General features: G+C 42.6%; 1 protein-coding gene across 1 annotated transcript in view; it reads right to left on the bottom strand.

The window, feature by feature from the left end:
• KMT2C (lysine methyltransferase 2C) overlaps nt 1–21212 on the bottom strand; it is a 323379-nt gene that overhangs the window by 168642 nt on the left and 133525 nt on the right. The gene's annotated exons all lie outside the window — the stretch shown is intronic.

The raw sequence follows: 21212 nt of genomic DNA, 5'->3' as shown, positions 1-21212 counted from the left end.
TGACTGTGCAACCTTAATAATATTCTTTTAACAGAGGTGGGGGTTTTTTTTTGGTAGTATAATATGAATTTACTCTAATGGAAAGGCAATTGTCAATAAAAGCTACCGCACATATTCAGTTACAAGTATGTTTTACAGGATGGTAGTGGGGGTAGGGTCGAAGAGCAATTTTGGATTATATATGCATATAAAATAAAAACTTCTCGGCTTTGCTACCTTCCCCAGTATTGAACACCTCCTTAGTATTCCTTCCCCACTGACTGCAATCAGTACCTCATTGTTCATAATTCTTTTCTTGGCGGCTCCTAAATTATGCTATCCAAATGGCACAGAATCATTGTAAACAAAATCCTACATCTTCAGTTCACTAATTTTTGTAAAATGAGCCCAAATAAAGCAATTAGATGGTATACTTTAAAACTACCAGCTTGACACATAAATATGATTTCCAACTTAATGAAAGTTTCACATGTTTTATCTGGCTATTGCTTTCAGTATTTGCAATTTGATTACATTAGTCAATTAAACAATTTATTCACTCATCCCAAAACCACAGTGCCCCAAACTAGGGCTGTCAAGCGATTAAAAAAATTAATCGCGATTAATCGCACTGTTAAACAATAATAGAATACCATTTATTTAAATATTTTTAGATGTTTTCTACATTTTCAAATATATTATTTCCATTACAACACAGAATACAAAGTGTACAGTGCTCACTTTATATTTATTTTTGATTACAAGTATTTGCACTGTAAAAAAAACAAAATAGTATTTTTCAATTCACCTAATACAAATGCTGAAATGCAATTTCTTTATCATGAAAGTTGAACTTACAAATGTAGAATTATGTACAAAAAAATCTGTATCCAAAAATAAAACAATGTAAAATTTTAGAGCCTGCAAGTCCACTCAGTCCTACTTCTTGTTTAGTCAATCACTGAGACAAACAAGTTTGGTTACAATTTGCAGGAGATAATGCTGCCCGCCTCTTGTTTACAAGGTTACCTGAAAGTGAAAATAGGTGTTCTGATAACACTGTTGAAGCCGGTGTCGCAAGATATTTAGATGCCAGATGCACTAAAGATTCATATGTCCTTTCATGCTTCAACCATCATTTCAGTGGACATGTGTTCATGCTGATGACGGGTTCTGCTCAATAACCATCCAAAGCAGTGTGGACTGCTGTATGCTCATTTTCATTATTTGAGTCAGATGCCACCAGCAGAAGGTTGATTTTCTTTTTTGGTGGTTCGGGTTCTGTAGTTTCCGCATCGGAGTGTTGCTCTTTTAAGACTTCTGAAAGCATGCTCCACACCGCGTCCCTCTCAGATTTTGGAAGGCACTTCAGATTCTTAAGCCTTGGGTCGAGTGCTGTAGCTATCTTTACAAATCTCACATTGGTACCTTCTTTGCGTTTTGTCAAATCTGCAGTAAAAGTGTTCTTAAAATGAACAACATGTGTTGGGTCATCATCCGAGACTGCTATAACATGAAATATATGGCGGAATGCGGGTAAAATAGCAGGGGACATACAATTCTCCCCCAAGGAGTTCAGTCATAAATTTAATTAACACATTTTTTTAACGAGCGTCATCAGAATGGAAGCATGTCCTCTGGAATGGTGGCCGAAGCAAGAAGGGGCATACAAATGTTTAGCATATCTGGCACGTAAATACCTTGCAATGTAGGTACAAAAGTGCCATGTAAATGCCTGTTCTCACTTCCTGGTGACATTGTAAAGAAGAAGAGGGCAGCATTATCTCCTATAAATGCAAACAAACTTGTTTGTCTTAGCGACTGGCTGAACAGGAAGTAGGACTGAGCGGACTTGTAGGTGCTGAAGTTTTACATTGTTTTGTTTTTGAGTGCAGTTATGTAACAAACAAAAAAAATCTACATTTGTAAATTGCACTTTCACAACAAAGAGATTGCACTATAGTACTTGTATGAGGTGAATTGAAAAATACTATTTATTTTGTTTATCATTTTTACAGTGTAAATCAGGGGTGGGCAAACTATGGCCCATGGGCCACATCTGGCCCACGGGACTGTCCTGCCTGGCCCGGGAGGCTAGCCCCCGGCCCCTTCCCTGCTGTCCCCCCTCCCCCGCAGCCTCAGCTCACTCCGCCGCCGACGCAATGCTCTGGGCGGCGGGGCAGCAAGCTCCTGGGGCAGTGCAGCTGCAGAGCCCGGCCTGACCCGGTGCTCTGTGCTGCGTGGTGGCGGCGGTGGTGTGGCCTGGCTCCAGCTGGGCAGCGCAGCTGTAGAGCCGCCAGCCACCGGTGCTCCAGGCAGCGCGATAAGGGGGGAGGGAGCAGAATGGGTTGGATAGAGGGCAGGGGAGTTCGGGGTGGTGGTCAGGGGTTGGGGGTGTGGATAGGGGGCGGGGCCCCGGGGGGGCAGTCAGGAAGGAGGGGGGATTGGATGGGGCGGCAGGGGGCAGTCAGGGGCAAGGGTTCCGGGGGCTGTCAGGGGACAGGGAGAAGGGGGGGGAGTAGGGGGTTGGATGAGCCGTCAGGAATGAAAGGAAGGGTTGGATGGGGCGGCAGGAGTCCGGGGGCGGTCAGAGGACAGGGAGCGGGGGTGTGTGGATGGGGCTGGGGTCCCGGGGGGGGGCGTCGTCGTCCGGGAACGGGGGGGCTGGATGGGGCAGGAGTCCAGGGAGGCAGATAGGAGGTGGGGGCCGGGCCACGACCCCCTCCCCTAACCAGCCCTCCATACAATTTCCGAAACCTGATGCAGCCCTCAGGCCAAAAAGTTTGCCTGCTTGTAAACATGTGTAATAAAAAATAATATACAATTTGATTTCAATTACAGCACAGAATACAATATATGTGAAAATGTAGAAAAACATCCAAAATATTTAATAAATTTCAATTGATATTCTATTAACAGTGCGATTAAAACTGCAATTAATTTATTTGATCACGATTCATTTTTTTGAGTTAATCGCGTGAGTTAACTGCGATTAATTGACAGCCCTACCCCAAACATCACATATCCTTATTTTTTAAAGCTTACAATCTTCTAAAGAAACTAACATACAATCTAGGCTCCTTTTATCTCTTTCTGCCTCCCTCACAATTACTTATATTTATTACTTACATTTTTTGGGTAAGTGATTCAGAACTGATAATCTTGACCTATAATTTGAAACTCTTGAATTACTGGTCAAACATTTAGCATGTATTTCAACTGGTCTTCTACAGTATGCCTCAGTAGCTAGAGAAAGAAAAAGCTGCCAACTTTTTGACTGAATTCCATAGAACATTAAGTCTGATACTTAGCAGAAGCCATAACTGTTAAGTAAATGATATTCTTCTGATTAATATCCTGATTTGAAAACAACATTGATTCTTCTAACCCTTTAGCAATGTCCCAAAACAGATGTGCACAACTGCAAATTCTGTTTGCTTTTAGGTTTACGAAGTGTGATGACATTTTTACAATCATGCATGAGCCCTTTTACCCAAGAGTAAAATAAACCGTAATAATTCTTCACCATCTGTTTGTTAATTTTGCATTCATTTAACTTTGCATTTTAAACTAATAATCATTTTCTTATAATATAGTCTGTTCCAGTGATATAAATTATAGCTCAATGATTTATAATAGTACACAGTATATCTACAAATGATTTCATTGTTCTTAATTATAGAGATAGTAATGTCATTGAATGGAAAAGAACTGCCAAAATATAGTGTTATGTTTCATGTGTCATAGTGCTCCTTAGTAAATGTACATATTTACTGTGTCCCAATACCTCCCCTCTGCCCTGTATTTCTCAATAGCTTTACATTTAGTTGTATACAGTAGTATAGTTGTATACTGAATTCTTGAAAGAATAACGTGTGTGCATTTAAACTCTCTTCTCTATTACATTTGCAATGTACAGTCAAATACAATTCCATATCTTTACATTGCTCCAACTTGTTTATATCATGTACTCTATAGTGAAAGACCAAATACATCTTTGTAACATTTTTATTCTTATGTGGCCACAATTAAACTAGGACTCTTGTCAGCAAGAACTTTAGATGAAAGCTTTCTATTACTACATTTATAATAAAATGGGGGTAACCCATACACTTTGCAAGCCATGTTTGAATAACAGTAATAAACTAAAAAGCAACAGAGAGTCCTGTGGCAGTTTATAAGTAATAAACTAAGACTCAATTGCTGGAGCCTGTGCGGGGGAGGGGGGGAGGAGAGCAGCTACCAGCAGGCTGCTCCTTCCTCTCCCAAATGGGCTGGTAGGGACTGGGAGTAGGCAGGGGCGGGGACTGAGTTAGTCCCTTGGATCTGCCCCCTCAATCGCACCAGCTCACACACAGGAGCCAGCAAAGAGGGGGAACTAATCCATGCCAACAAAAAGACTGGAGCAAAGGGGAATCAGGAACCAGTCTGAGACCTTCAGTGTCATACCCTAGGTCCTGCCCTACTCCTGGGGCAGTGAATCTAGACACTGCCCCTTACCCAGGATGGATCATAACTCGACTGTAGGGTTACAATCCATCCCCCAGAATGTGAACTCATTGGGGCAGAGATGATTTTCTTTGTTACTTGTCTGTACAGGGGCTCTCTCAATGGAGTCCTGTTCCTTCACTGGGGTTCCTAGGCCTTACCATAATACAAATGATAGTAAAAGTAAACACTACTTACTACTACTAACCTCTTAAAGAACCAAGAGCCAAACCCTGCTTACCTTACTCAGGCAAGTAGTCCTAGTGATTTCAGGGAGACTACTCACATTAGTTACCGCTATTTTCTAAAAACTATACTATCACTTTACAGCATGGAAATCTTAATGCCAAATTAGCACCCTAACATTTCAGCAGTGGTCACTAATTCATTAATAAAAGAATCCACGAAGCAAGAAGTGGTATAACTGGATTTATTCCAATTAAAGAAGTTAAATGAAGTGGATAGAAAACAAAATTACTGCACGTTGTTTTAATAAGGTTGATATTTGTGCAGCAGACTAAATAAATGACCTGCCAACATTACTGCACATACAATTAAAAAGATGTGAGTATGACCCCTTCTGATGTTTTGTGGTTACTAGCTTCAAGTTCTACCTGCCTGGTGAGTACTTTGACCTTTTTATTTCTCAGATGAGTGAGCACTGCTGCCAGGTCCAACCTTTACTAGGGGACGTATCCATCACAATATTCTAGGTCTGACAAAGCACAAACATAATCAAGGTGCTCAAGGCACAATCTGGTGTAATGAATGAATAAACTGTAACTGTCTGCCCAATAACTCACCATCTACTTCAAGTCAGAGCCTTTTAAAACAAAATTACCTATTTAACATTTGGAAGATCGTAACACATCTGTTACCAAAGAGAGTACACTAAAGTTGCTTGCATTTTGGATAAATCCTTTGTTTCCCACAAAGTTCCACACCATGAAAACCTTCAAAGGTAAGTGGAGGGTTATCATCAACTTAAAAAAGTCATATCTCCCTGGAAATATTTTACCTGCTTTTGTTACAAGTGACACCTAACATCGCTGTAACTGAAAAAAATTAGAGAACAAACATTTTTTTTAATGTTTGCTTGTATATTTGACAGCCCTTTGTCTATAAGTCAGTTTCACTGTTTACTCTGCATAGTCAGTCAGTTTTCACAGTTGTTTGTGTAAGTCTTTCATACAACAGAGGCAAGGAAAACATTTTTAAAATAATAGGAAAGTGTATTTGTAAAACCATAAAAATTGGCTGGAGAGACTCATGGGCACGTGTAGCACCTGAAAATACTTTTAACGTATTTTTTAAAAGTAGCTGGATTTCAAGTCCCTTTAATCTCAAGTAATAGTGCCACAAGAAACAATTTCAACTGTATGTTTTTACATTACCAATTTCATGTGCAAATTTTTCACTGAAGTCTTGAGCAAAACGTTGCCATCTTTAAATGCAACACACAACAGCCTGCAAAAATGTGTTGGCAGAAAAGCTGCTCTACAATACGATGGAAGGTGCTAACTTAAGAAACATGCCACTTCATCCATTTTTATGGTGTTCCACAGACCACTTAGAAGTTGGCAAGTTGCCAAGAGCTGACCTGTCACATGGTGCTGGCTCTACCTCGTTTCCAGCTTAGATTCATAAAACAGATGGAAAGGTGACATGAAATGACATAGGTAGTCGTAACTTTTTCATAAAAGGATCAAATACTAAAAACAGTTAAATACATTAAAATACTTTCCCAAGTGATTGCTGTAGTTGCCACAGAAATATTATGCTGTTGTGAATGGGAAGCAAGCTGGTCTACATGACAGAAAATAGGAAGGTGGTGGTCCATGACACATCTCTAATATGATGTAGTCCACATCTGAGATCTCCTGGATTAACAGTATTACTTCAAACTGGTGCACAAAGCCTTAATTCTCAACCTACATTTTGGGCCTGATGCTGCACCAAAGAAGTCAAAGGGAATCTTCCCACTGGCTTCAATGGAAGGAAGGTCAGGGCCTTTAAGTGTATATACACATATTTTTTTCTTTAAGGGCTTAATTCTGCAAGGTGCTGAACACTCTGGCCCCAATCTCACTAAACATTTAAGTATGTGCTTACTGAAGTCAATTGACTTCAACTGGACAATTCATAAGCTTAATATTAAACACGTGCTTATGTGCTTTCCTGATACAGTGCCAGAGCGTTCAGCACCTTGCGAGATCATGTGTACACCCTTAATGCAATTTAACAAAACCCATAATCTTATCAGGAAAAATAATTACTGAGACAAATAATCTTATACTCTCTACTGAGGCTAAACTCCCCTGGGAGTTTTGCTTGAGTAAGGACTACAGGATTTGCAGCAATGATTTTTATATAAAAATCTAAACATTTTTTGATTTCTCAGTCTCAGAAAGCATGTGAACTAGATCCTTAAAATGTGAAAAAACATTTTTCATGATCAGATAAAAACAACGTAAAAAGAAAAACTGCAATAAAACAGAGTTTGTAGTCAGTTAATCTAAGAATACTACATGATTTATGACACAGTTCTGCAAACATACACCTAAGTAATTTTTCTCATGTGAGTAGTCCCATTTACTCATATGTGTCTGTTTATTATATTGTAAGCTCTTCAAAGCAGGGAACAGGTCTTTAATGTTCTTACACAGCACCTAGTACAATGGGACCTCAATTCCTGATTAGGACTTCTGGGAACTAACTATAATATACAAAAAGAACAGGAGTACTTGTGGCACCTTAGAGACTAACAAATTTATTAGAGCATAAGCTTTCGTGGGCTACAACCCACTTCTTCGGATGCATAATATACAATAACTTATCTAGGTTCTTGTATCAGCACCCATCACACAAGTGTTTACAAAAACAGGACCTAAACCACTAATACTAAAAATAACCAAGCAACTTTATTTATGGAAAGAGTTGAATATAAACTAATTAAACAGGAAGCAGCCATGCTATCAGCATAGTGGTGTGTATTAGGAAAGGAAGATGAGGGTTACATTTAGATACACAGGAGCTTTCCATATTTTCCTTTTAAAGCCATGTTTTTAGTGGTGATTTCTAAGTTTTACAAGTATCCAAACAGCAACCCAAAACAATCCTAGAAAAAAAAAAATACAGGATTTATCTAAAAGGTGTAAAAATTTCCCTCTGTTTCCTGGGTCTCTTCACAGATCTCTGCTCATCTTATACTGCTAGAATTAGTAAAATGGCATCCCCAGAGATTACACCACAGCTTCACTTGATTCAGTGGATATTTTGAAATGTTTGAAGTATTTTTTTAAATTAGTACTTTGACATTTGCTTGTTTACCTCATACATTCTAAGTGGTTTTTTTCCCTGTAGCCACCCAAGTGCTGTCGAGCCATCCCTAGGAGAAACATGAGGAGGGGAGAAAAGTGAAAGAATCTGCCTTCCTATGTTGTGCTAAGCAGAATCACACCAGGGTAAACCCTGGCTCCTGGCTAGGAGGGCGTGTTCCGTGGGACCCATCAGGAGGATTTGTTTGAATTATCCAGAATTCCTCCTCTCTTTAAAGCACACTTGTGAGAGCCCAGAGCAGAATCCTGACCAGGACGACCACTAAAGACTACTGCAATTTTCCTTTAAATGGTATTTTTTCATATGGAAAAAAAAATGCTGATCTTTAGTCTGAGGTCAGGCATGAGATATTTTAGCCCCCGAAAGAGAATTTGAGGTGGGGAAGTTGAGATCAGGTGCCTAGTATGAAAGTGCAACTTCATCTTTAACTATAATGTCACTGCCTCATTGCTATAACAGCTTTACGGAAAGACTCCAAGGAAAAACCAAGTGTAGAAGGTTTTATCTGAGCGCGTTATGAAAAAATGTTTCCTACTCAATCAATGCAGAAGAATGAAATGCTCATTGCTAAACACATTTACTGCTTCAGAACACATACTAACTGTTACTTCAGAGCTTTCAGTAAATCATTTCAGGGAGTGTTACGGGATAAAGGAAACCTGCACTGGAAATTCCTTCACAAACATAGGCCCTTGCTCAGGATGTTTCTCCGATGGGCCTTTCAAGCTTTTAGTTTTGTGCTGTTGCTGCTTCTCTCTCTCGGTGCCTCTTGTCTATTCTGTCTGCTTCCAATGCTTTTCCCTAGCATCTATTCTTTACCTCCAGTCTATTCATCATCAAATCCTTTTTGAAATTTCTTTGTAGCAATAACCTCTCCTCCCTCATTTTAGTCCCCCGATATTCAAAATCTAGAGCTCAAGAAGTGAACATTTTTCAAAGCACTCTGATTGAAGAAAATAAGGGAAAACTTCTAGGGCTGCCTCTGCTTTCCTGCTTCAATGCCAAGAGTACACTCACACAATCTACTTCCCACAGAACATTCTCTTGGCACTGTAGCAGGAAACCAGGAGCAACACTTTGGTAGGAGAAGTAGGTGAGACTGAAAAACAAAATGTTTCCCTTTAAAGGGAAGCCTCAAATACTGTTTTAAGAGTGGGTGGTCTACACTGCACTAGCATGTCCATACTTTAGCCCCCTGACCTTGTTACCACTTTCTACAAATAAATAATAATAATCATGAATAAGTGTCTGTGATGTAATTCAATAGGTTTTCTCCTCTCCCTCAAATGGGAAGATAAAAGGTTATGTTTTTCTCCATATCTGCAGTACCTGGGTTCAGGTAAAGTCAGTAGGACAGTAAGCATTAAAGTCACAGAAATCACATGAATATGCATTGAAAGAAAGTTTTTCTATTTTTGAAAGAACACTAACGTTATTATCATAAATAGAGAAGATTGCTTATATAAAGTGAAAATACAAATATTACACTAGATTAGCTAACCTTTGGCCTTTTCAGCTATGGACAGATGCTTAAAAGTGTCACAACTCAGTCCACACACTCTGTGGGCAGGAAGTAGTAGTAAAACTGGCCTTCACCATCACCTGTAGCTTACCAGGCTACTGACGACCTACTCGGCATATAGGCAAAACCTGCAATAAATTCTCATATGTGCGTGGATGCATCATTTAACTGATCAAAGAGCTCCACTGTTCCATAGACAACGTGTGGCAGAGTCAAATCAAAATTTTAAAAATGGAAAAACTAAAGGGAAAAAATCTGCATACCCTTTTCCTCCTCCACTTCTCAGCAGCTAAATAAGGCTAATACATCACTGCCCTTTCCATGCAACAAACACGTACTGGATTATAAATATTATTGATTACTTCTTGCTAAATTCACCTCATTAAAATATACCCTGTCTCCCACCCAAAAGAGCAGAACTATTGAGACAATTATTATGGAGCAAGCAAATTATGGTGAAGGACTGAAAAATCAGTCGGAATATTTATAGATGCCACTGAGTGAATAAAGCTTCTATCTGTAAACACAACAATAAAAATCCTCTATAATTCATCCACTCCACCATCATTTGGTTCTCTGTTCTGACACTTTATGATATAATGTTACTGTATTACATTTTGGCACGTAATCATGACAAATTTCTTTGTAACTTCTCTTGTAACAGCATTTTATGATTCTCAAGACACTGATCAGACAGGGAAGGCACTGAAATGAAAATGAAGAAGGCTGGCATAACTCACATTTGCATAGCACTTTCCACCCAGAAACATCCCAAAGCACTCTACAAATGGAATGAAGCCATCTCTTCATTGAAACATGGCTGCCACCATGTGTATGTCTACACTGCAATGTAAGTCCAGGGTTAGTAGGATTCGAGTCGGCTGACCCATGTTAAGGAATCCTGGACTTCAGGGTTCTAAACCGTACTCTAACCTAGGGCTCTAGCATCCACACTGCAGTGCGCACACCCAAGTCAAAGTAACCATATCCCAGAATCCCTTTCACTCCCCCACCCCAAAATGTGGCTGCTCTAGACCTAGGAGCAGCTCGCTTTGCAAAAGCCTTGATTGGTTTGCTCTCCATTGCAAACCCAGGAGGCTCCCTGATAGTGTGCTTGCAGATTAGTGATCATAAGAAAATGGGTTAATGCTGACCTGAACTGCTGCCATTCACAAAGGGGGGTGGGGGGGCTTCTGTTTACAATACAGTGGATTGCAGATTGTTGGAACAGAGAGGACTAAGGAAGTGGTCCCATGGAATTGTGGGATTCTTCTGGCTGACCCCTGGGACTTGAGTCAAGTGGTGCTGCGTCTACACTGCAAAGCAATAGGGCCAAGACCCAGGGACCTGGCTTCATTCGAGATCAGACCCTCCAGCCCTGCAAGGCCCTGGGACCCTGGGTCCGAGCCTTGGGTTAGCACAATTGCAGTGTAAATACGAGGGGGGTTAGGCTTGAGCCCGGGCTAAAGCACAGGCTTATGTCACAGTGCAGACATACCCAATAAGTCAGTAACACTTCACAACAGACTGTAGGAGCGCAAGTGAAGAACAACGTATCTTGCTGAAACAGTGAAAAATTTAGGCAGGCAGAAGGTAATTGCTCCATCATCCTGGAAGGAAGCAGGCTTTTCATTTAATAATTTCTTCTTCTTGGCTTGTCTTTCTTTTAAATTTTTCTTACTGACTGAAATTTGATAATTTATAAAAGGAAGAGTTAGCAAGTTATTTCTAAGTTCATGTTATGAAGTGAAATAGGCAAAATTCCTTGCCAGTGAGCAAAAATTAATCCATTTAATCAATTGTGAAAGTGATGGAAAGCGATACCAGTACTAATCTATAAAAAAGGAGATAAGAGAGTGCACGAACGACAGAAGGATCAGCTGATTGAGTGTTCCAGGAAAAGCATTCACTAAGAGGTTGGAGAGGAGAAAGAAGATGTACATGAAAGTGGCACTTGCAGAGTAACAGGCAGGATTTAGACCAGGATGAAGTACAACAGATCAGCTATTTGTGATACGACAGAAATTGGAGAAGCATACAGAACACAACTAAAACTGTTACAACAACTTTATAGACGTCAAAGAGGCTTTTGATAGCATTTGGCAGAAAGGGCTATGGCAAATCTTGAGAATGTATGCATCCCTAAGAAACTGATCAAGCTGATAGAAAACATCTACAGCAAGTCAATGAGTGCAGTGAGAGTAGACAAAAAGCTGACAGAATTGTTCAGGACAATTGTTTAAAAGTGAGACAAAGACGCACACTATCGCTGGATTTGTTCAGCTTGGTACAGGAAACAGTAATGGCTGTAGCACGGAGAGGTGAAACGAGAGGAGTCGTGTTATGTGGGAGGCCAATGAATAACCTTAGATTCACAGATGATGTTGACCTCACAGCACTGAGCAAGGAAGACTTGAGAGTAACTAACAAGGTACATGGTGAAAGCAAAAATTCAGACTGAAGATCAGTATGGGAAAGACAAAAACTATGGTGAGGGGAAGACAAAGGAAGAAGTAAAGATCAAAATCGGTGACACAGAACTAGAACAAGTGAAAAAAAAATCTGTATTTTGGAGGACTAAGATTGAAGAATGTGATTTGTAAAGATTCCCTGTACAAAGAAGAATCAGACTAGCCGCTACTGCATTTGAAAACTCTGCAAGATCTGGAAAGACTTTTAGATGAAAATGAAAATCAGCATATATGAGAGCGTTGTCAGGCCAAGGATGCTGAATGGGTCTGAATGTTGCAGTCTGAGGAAAGTCGACAAACGAGAGATATTGACTGAAGAAATGAACTGGCTGAGAGGAATTCAAAGAATGTCAGTATTTCAGAAAAAAAATTAAATTATACGAAAAGGGACTGTTTATATAAGATTTAAGAAAGATAATTGTGATGGCTTGGACACATGTCAAGAATGAACCTGGAAAGGATACCATACATGATGATACATACCAAAGTGCAAGGAACTAGAAACAGAGGAAGACTGAGGATGTGTTGGATAGACACAATGAAGAATGACATAATAGAACAAAAAGCTTTAAAAATGAATGAAGCCATGAAGTTGGTACAAAACAGAAAGTGGTGGATAAACTTCATTCAGCCCCATTGTTGCTGCTGACAGGAATCAAAGAAGAATCAATCATGATAATCAAAGAAAATAATCATCACTCAACCCAACTCAATTATAATACCTCACTGCATTCCTACGATATCACCTTCATCACCTTGCTGTTTCTTGCAATAACATACAGTTTATAGGGTACTTTATCATCCAAACATTTCTAAGTGAGCAACAATTAAATCAATAAACTCAAAAATAAGTTAAATTATGTTGTCTTTTTAAACAAAAAAATGAACAAAAAACCCATTAAAATCTATTTCAGACCCCTCATCATTAATTGTACATATCTGAAGATCCAAAGATCTAATTTGTTTTTTGCTAACCAGACAGCCCCTTTCTGCCCCTGTCCTCCAAAAAAATATTTTTTGTCTTCTGCGTTTGAAGGCAGATTTCAATTTGGACCCTTACTTTTCTTACACAACGAAGGTGCAAGTCCAAGTGTGGAATCTATGTAAGTCCTATAGTACCCATAGAATATATCCAAGAATAGTAGCAGGAATATATGGAGGCTGAAAATCTTGCTTAGATTAGGTGACTTTTTTGGTTTGGCTTGGTTTCATTTTAATATTAGTGGATTTTCATAAATATTTACATTTGAGTACTGTCTTTGGTATAAAGACAAATGTGAAAATATTCCACTGTACTTGAAAATCTCTGAATTATAAGGTAATCATGGACAGCTGAAAATTGGTTTCAAGTAATTAAGCCCAAAAATCTGACATTTTAAGATAGTTAGATCCTAATGGGAAAAAAACTTCATGCTTCTAAATAGCTTTGGAGCCTTTATTTGTTTGAAATCCATTGCTTCATTACTGAGAAATTATATTAAAACACAAATATTGAGTTGGGGAATTGTCAAGAGTACAAAAAAACAGCATCTTGGGTGGGGTGGGGTGAAAATCACAACACATTGAAGGATCTAGTTTTCTCATACTTTGTTGCTATCGCCCCTGGAGCCAGTATGTATTTGGGGGCACTGAGGACTGGAATGGGGGTGTCTTCTTTAATCTCAATACTTAGGGCAGATCTACACTACCACTTTATGTTGATATAATTTACATAATAATAATAATTAATGGAGATATCCCATCTCCTAGAACTGGAAGGGACCTTGAAAGGTCATCGAGTCCAGCCCCCTGCCTTCACTAGCAGGACCAAGTACTGATTTTGCCCCAGATCCCCAAATGGCCCCCTCAAGGATTGAACTCACAACCCTGGGTTTAGCAGGCCAATGCTCAAACCACTGAGCTATCCCTCCCCCTAGGTGTGAAAAGACCACCCTCCCTGAGTGACACAAGTTACACCAGCCTAAGTGCCGGTGTGGACAGTTCTCCTACAGACATAGCTACAGCCTCTCGTGGAGGTGGAGTAATTATGCCAACTGGAGAGCTCTCTCATGTTACCTAGCAGCTCTGTGTTCTCGGAGAACCAGGGCGCAGTACCCAGCCTGTCTGACCCCCTTCCCCCAACCTCTGCTTGAACCAAATTTGCATCAGAAGAAAGACTTACAAAAAGCAATGAAAAGGCAGTGGGAGACACACCTAAACCCTTGGGATAAAGGAATTAAGGAAACTCCCCTAGCCTCATTTGCTTGGAAGTGCTGCTCAACCCAGTCTGCTGAGTCCAGGGGCATATAAGGGTGGCAGATTGAAAGTGCTGCTCGACCCGGCATGCTCTATTCCAGTGCGGTACTGATGGCATATGAGGGTGGCAGCTTGGAGGTGCTGTTCAACCCAGCCTGCTGAGTCCAAGGCCATATGAGGGTGACAGCTTAGAAGTGCTGCTCAACCCAGCCTACTGAGGCCAGAGACATATAAGGGGTCAGTTTGGGAGTGCTGATTAACCCAGTCCTCTCAGACATGCTCTGTTACTGTGTGCATGTGTGTGTGTGCGCGTGTGCGTTCGTCTGATTCTGAGGCTGGAAGAACCCAGCCCTGGGGAACCTAGGTCCTGCAGGATAGCTCCACTGGGAGGGAAATTGCAGCAGGGAGAAGTAGAACTCCATATGAGAACACAAGTGACACAAGCAGTACATTGACAGAAGTACAGAACCCCCCATCCCCCGAAGAGTAACCCTAATAAATGAGCATACCCCAAAGTAACAGGCAAAGCTGGTAACACTCCTGTCGGCATAGAGTGTCTTCACCAGATGCGCTACAGGGCATTTATAGCATATGAGAGGAGGTCAGATCCAAGTTTCTGTGCAGCTGATGACCTGGCTTTAGGTGGCCAAAGGGATAGCACAGCTAATGGAAACAAAATAAAGCAATTCTCCTACTTATATTCAAAATATCCTGGGACAGTCTAATTTATGGAGGATCACATCACTATCCACGAAAATTATTTAAAATTGTAAATGACTCAACAATATCCTTACTCTGAAGTACAACAATGTGGTTTGGCCAGTCATCCTGAATAGCAGGAGAACCACCCGATCCTTGGGAGAAACTGGCAAATAATATACAGGGAATCCATGGAAAACTGAACTACCTAACACATCAGGGTAAAAATTTCTGGGTATGCTAGTATTTGAATATTGCTGCCTATTAAACTGACTAACAGTGTATGTCTCATGAAGAAGCATGCATATTGCCTATATCTCACTCATCCTGCTCCATCATGTCAAATGAAGAGTTACAATTATGATAATAGACAATAGAGTGTATAAGCAAAGGAGGCTACTTTGCCAGAATGCTTCACATCTGGACCAAAAATAAAAGACAAATACAACTATAGAAAAATGCCTAGTAAGACAGAAGTAGAAGCAGTTTCTAGTCTGTAAATGTGATGTTTGGGGGAATCAATTATTTAAGAAAAGTACCATATGGGAGCTCGGTGGTGCAATGGGATAATGGTGTAAAAGAGGATAACACACTCAACAATCACATCAAAAGAGAAATCAGGAAGAGGATCATCACTGAATACATATTGTATGCCTTAAATAGTTGCTTGGGTCACACAGAAACATTTAGATGACACTAAAGACAAAGTAATTTCTGAGAGCTCTGCAATTCATTTGAAAAGATGAGTCACCATGTAAATCAATCTACTACCACTACTACTAAGAATACTTAGCAATTACACCACATTTTCCACATTCAAAGCACTTTATAAACAGGACCTAATTAACTCTAATCCGACTAGTGAGGTAGGTATTATCCCCATTCTGCAAATCAGAAAACAGTATCAAAAAAGGTTAAGTGACTTGCTCATGGCCCTGGAGGAAATACAAGTGAGAGCTGGGACAAGGAGAGGTTACTCACCTTGTGCAATAACTGGAGTTCCTTGACATGTGTCTCATATGGGTGCTCCACTTCAGGTGAGCATGAACACCTGGGGCTTTGATCAGACATTTTTGGTAGCAGTGCATGTTCAGCCCATGCATGCGCCCCATACATCCTCATGCTCTGCTCCAAGGAAACATAGGCCTGTGTGAGTGAACCACTCTCAGTTCCTTCTCTACTACGAAGTCCCACAAGGAAACTCGGAAGCAGAGGGGAAGGAGGGCACTCACAGGGGAACACATCTCAAAGAACTCTAATTACTGCACAAAGTGAGTAACTTTTTCTTCTTTGAGTAGTGTCCCTATGGGGACAGGAGACTCCTGAGCAGTATCCCCCTAAGGAAGGGATGATTCCCGAGATGACTTCTAGACTGAAGGCGGTTGAGAAGGAACCGAGAGCAGTTCGCCCATCCAGCCCTATATAACCTCCGAGTGGAGCACGAGGATGTGTGGGGCACATGCACAGACCAAACAGGCATCTCTACCAAAAATTTCCGATCAAAGGCCCAGGGGTGCATGTGCACCTGAAACAGAGCACCCACATCCTGAAAAGGAGCACCGACAGGGACACTACTCGAAGAACTAGGAGTTCCTGAGTCCCAGCTCAATGCATTTTCTGATGGTAGGCCATAAACTAAGTCGCTCTGAACACCGATGAGTAATGATGATCCTGCTTGGGAAAAGGTGTAAGTTAGAATAGGTGGAACTTCTGACGTGTCCTTTTTTAAAAATAAAAATCAACTGTCCTTCCAGTTCTGAGACAGGAAGAACACGGACTCAGAGCACTGAGAAACTGAGTTCAGTCATCTCATCTGATGCGCTGCAAACAAGCACTATGCAATTAGATGACTGGTTGTCATATGTTGTTGGTATTACGATAGCTCCCAGAAGTCACAATGAGGGTCATGGATACATAGGTATCTAAGGCTTTGTCTACATACAGTTTTTGGACTGATTTAACTAAAATCAGTAGAAAAAATGATTTACCTAACTTGGTGCATCTCTCTAGTATGGACACAGCTACATAAGTATAATAAGCAACAGTAGCATAAACGCCTTTATACCAGTATAAGTGTCCACACTAGAGGGTTGCACCAATTTAACTAAACCATATTTCTACTGATTTAGTTAAATCAGCACCAAAAAAACTGTAGACAAATCTCAAGAAGACAAGAAACATATAAAGGGTGAGAAAGATACATTCAAATATTGACATTTATATACTATTTAAAAAAAATAATATTAAAAACATTTAAGCTATACCAAAGTTCCCCATAACCTGCCCCTTCTGGTAAGAATCACAGAAGAAGTAAGCCTTGAGCAGGGATATGAAGGAGGAAAAGGTAGTGGCTTTACGGATCAGTTCAGGTTGGGCATTTCATGCACAGTGGTAGCATGGAAGAAGGTTTGAAGACAATTGTAAGAGCAGTACACAAGTGGGCAGACAAGGCTGTCATCACTGGTGGAATGGAGGGATGGAGGATAACACAGTAAAAGACAAAACTGGATAAACAGGGAGTGGCAGAGCTGTACATGTCCTCTGTGCCCAATGAGATACAGTGAATTTGAATTGGAGACAGTGGAAAGGGTGAGACAGTGGATTGGGAGGACTGTTTCACGCATCCCATTTAAATGACTTCCTACCTACTCGCATTTCAGGAGATACAAACACATGCCCTCTTGATTTCCTTCAGTACCACTTTTCTTCAGCCTCTGTGCTCCAGATGAGTGAGCTCTCCTAGGCTTGGTCTACACTACGAGTTTAGGTCGACTTTAGCAGCGTTAAATCGAATTAAGCCTGGACACGTTCACACGACGAAGCCCTTTCTTTCGACTTAAAGGGCCCTTTAAACCAGTTTCTTTACTCCACCTCCGACGAGGGGATTAGCGATAAAATCGGCCTTAGCGGGTCGGAATTGGGGTAGTGTGGACGGAATTCGACGTTATTGGCCTCCGGGAGCTATCCCACAGTGCTTCATTGTGACCGCTCTGGACAGCACTCTCAACTCAGATGCACTGACCAGGTAGACAGGAAAAGCCCCGCGAACGTTTGAATTTCATTTCCTGTTTGCTCAGCGTGGACAGCACAGGTGACCACGCAGAGCTCATCAGCACAGGTAACCGTGATGGAGTCCCAGGATCGCAAAAGAGCTCCAGCATGGACCGAACGGGAGGTACGGGATCTGCTCACCATATGGGGAGATGAATCAGTGCTAGCTGAACTCCGTAGCAGTAAACGAAATGGCAAAATATTAGAAAAGGTCTCCAAGGCCATGAAGGACAGAGGCCATAACAGGGACGCACAGCAGTGCCGCGTGAAAATTAAGGAGCTAAGGCAAGCCTACCACAAAGCCAGAGAAGCAAACGGAAGGTCCGGGGCAGAGCCGCAAACATGCCGCTTCTACGCGGAGCTGCATGCCATTCTAGGGGGTGCAGCCACCACTACCCCAACCGTGTGCTATGACTCCCTCACTGGAGAAACACACAGGGAAGCGGGTTCGGGGCATGAGGAAGATGAGGATGGAGATAATGTAGATAGCTCACAGCAGCAAGGAAGCGGAGAAACCGGTTTCCCCAACAGCCAGGATATGTTTATCACCCTGGACCTGGAACCAGTAACCCCCGAACTCACCCAAGGCGTGCTCCCATCCCCTGAGGGCGCACAGGGGACCTCTGGTGAGTGTACCTTTGTAAATATTACACATGGTTTAAAAGCATGCGTGTTTAATGATTAATGATTAATTTGCCCTGGCAATCGCGGCCAGTACAGCTACTGGAAAAGTCTGTTAACGTGTATGGGGATGGAGCGGAAATCCTCCAGGGACATCTCCAGAAAACTCTCCTTCATGTACTCCCAAAGCCTTTGCAAAAGGTTTCTGGGGAGGGCTGCCTTATCCCGTCCGCCATGGTAGGACACTTTACCACGCCAGGCCAGTAGCACGTAGTCTGGAATCATTGCATAACAAAGCATGGCAGCGTATGGTCCCGGTGTTTGCTGGCATGCAGACAACATCCATTCCTTATCGCTCTTTGTTATCCTCAGGAGAGTGATATCATTCACGGTCACCTGGTTGAAATGGGGCGATTTTATTAAGGGGACATTCAGAGGTGCACCTTCCTGCTCTGCTGAACAGAAATATTCCCCGCTGTTAGCCACGCGGTGGGGGGGAGGGGTGAAGTGATCATCCCAGAGAATTGGGTGTGGGGGGGGAGAGGAGTTAGTTGGGTATGTGCTGCATGTTAACCCGGAAACCGCAGCCCCTCCTTTTACATTGCAAACCCATTTTAAATGGCCAACCCAACGGGTGCTTGGTATGGGAAATGAGAGCGCTACTGTTTAAAACCATTCCCACATGTTAAGAAGGTTAAAAAAGCCAAAAGACTGTGTCTTACCATGGCTGCCTGCAAGCCGAAATCTGTGGCCTGGCACTGCGTGAGTGATCTCTCACACCAAACCGGCAGGCCTTCAATATAAGAGGAAAAATGCGACCTTGTAACGAAAGCACATGTGCTGTGTAATGTGAACAGCAAAATTTAACGTGAAAGAGTGTACCCATTGTTCTCTAAAATGTGTCTTTTTTAACCACCTCTCCCTTCTCCTCCACCAGCTGCAAATGTTTCTCCTTCACAGAGGCTAGTGAAGATTAGAAAGAGAAAACGGAGGACGCGGGATGATATGTTCACGGAACTCCAGATGTCCTCCCACGCTGACAGAGCACAGCAGAATGCGTGGAGGCAGTCAATGTCAGACTACAGAAAAGCACAATATGAACGAGAGGAGAGGTGGCGGGCTGAATCGCGGGATGAACAGAGCAAGTTGCGGGCTGAAGAAGATAGGTGGCGTCAGCTTGCAGACAGAAGGCAAGAGTCGATGCTCCGGCTGCTGGAGCATCAAACTGATATGCTCCAGCGTATGGTTGAGCTGCAGGAAAGGCAGCAGGAGCAGAGACCGCCGCTACAGCCCCTGTGTAACCAACAGCCCTCCTCCCCAAGTTCCATAGCCTCCTCACCCAGACGCCCAAGAACACGGTGGGGGGGCCTCCGGCCACCCAGTCACTCCACCCCAGATGATTGCCCTAGCATCAGAAGGCTGGCCTTCAATAAAAGTTAAAGTTTTAAACTGCAGTGTGTCCTTTTCCTTCCCTCCTCCCCCACCCATCCCGGGCTACCTTGGCAATTATCCCCCTAGTTGTGTGATGAATTAATAAAGAATGCATGAATGTGAAGTAACAATGACTTTATTGCCTCTGCAAGCGGTGCTCAAAGGGGGGAGGGGAGGGTGGGGTGGTTGGCTTACAGGGAAGTAGAGTGAACCGGGTGGGGGGGGGGCGGAGGGTTCATCAAGGAGAAACAAACAGAAGTTTCACACTGTAGCCTGGCCAGTCACAAAACTCGTTTTCAAAGCTTCTTGATGCGCACCGCGCCCTGCTGTGCTCTTCTAACCGCCCTGGTGTCTGGCTGCGCGTAATCAGCGGCCAGGCGATTTGCCTCAACCTCCCACCCCGCCATAAATGTCTCCCCCTTACTCTCACAGATATTGTGGAGCGCACAGCAAGCAGCAATAACAATGGGGATATTCTTTTCGCTGAGGTCTCAGCGAGTCAGTAAGCTGCGCCAGCGCGCTTTTAAACGTCCAAATGCACATTCTACCACCATTCGGCACTTGCTCAGCCTGTAGTTGAACAGGTCCTGACTCCTGTCCAGGCTGCCTGTGTACGGCTTCATGAGCCATGGCATTAAGGGGTAGGCTGAGTCCCCAAGGATCACGATAGGCATTTCAACATCCCCACCGGTTACTTTCTGGTCCGGGAAGAAAGTCCCTTCCTCCAGCTTTCGAAACAGAGCAGAGTGCCTGAAGACGCGAGCATCATGTACCTTTCCCGGCCATCCCACGTTGATGTTGGTGAAACGTCCCTTGTGATTCACCAGGGCTTGCAGCAGCACTGAAAAGTACCCCTTGCGGTTTATGTACTCGGTGGTGCTCCGGTGCCAAGATAGGGATATGGGTTCCGTCTATGGCCCCACCACAGTTTGGGAATCCCATTGCAGCAAAGCCATCCACTATTGCCTGCACGTTTCCCAGAGTCACTACCCTTGATATCACCAGGTCTTTCATTGCCCTGGCAACTTGGATCACAGCAGCCCCCACAGTAGATTTGCCCACTCCAAATTGATTCCCGACTGACCGGTAGCTGTCTGGCGTTGCAAGCTTCCACAGGGCTATCGCCACTCGCTTCTCAACTGTGAGGGCTGCTCTCATCCTGGTATTCTGGCGCTTCGGGGCAGGGGAAAGCAAGTCACAAAGTTCCATGAAAGTGCCCTTACGCATGCGAAAGTTTCGCAGCCACTGGGAATCGTCCCAAACCTGCAGCACGATGCGGTCTCACCAGTCTGTGCTTGTTTCCCGGGCCCAGAATTGGCATTCCACGGCATGAACCTGCCCCAGTAACACCATGATTTCCACATTGCTGGGGCCCA

This window comes from Emys orbicularis, chromosome 2, assembly GCF_028017835.1.
Source record: "Emys orbicularis isolate rEmyOrb1 chromosome 2, rEmyOrb1.hap1, whole genome shotgun sequence".
NCBI classification, from domain to species: Eukaryota; Metazoa; Chordata; order Testudines; family Emydidae; genus Emys; species Emys orbicularis.
This window is presented reverse-complemented; position numbering and strand designations above follow the sequence as displayed.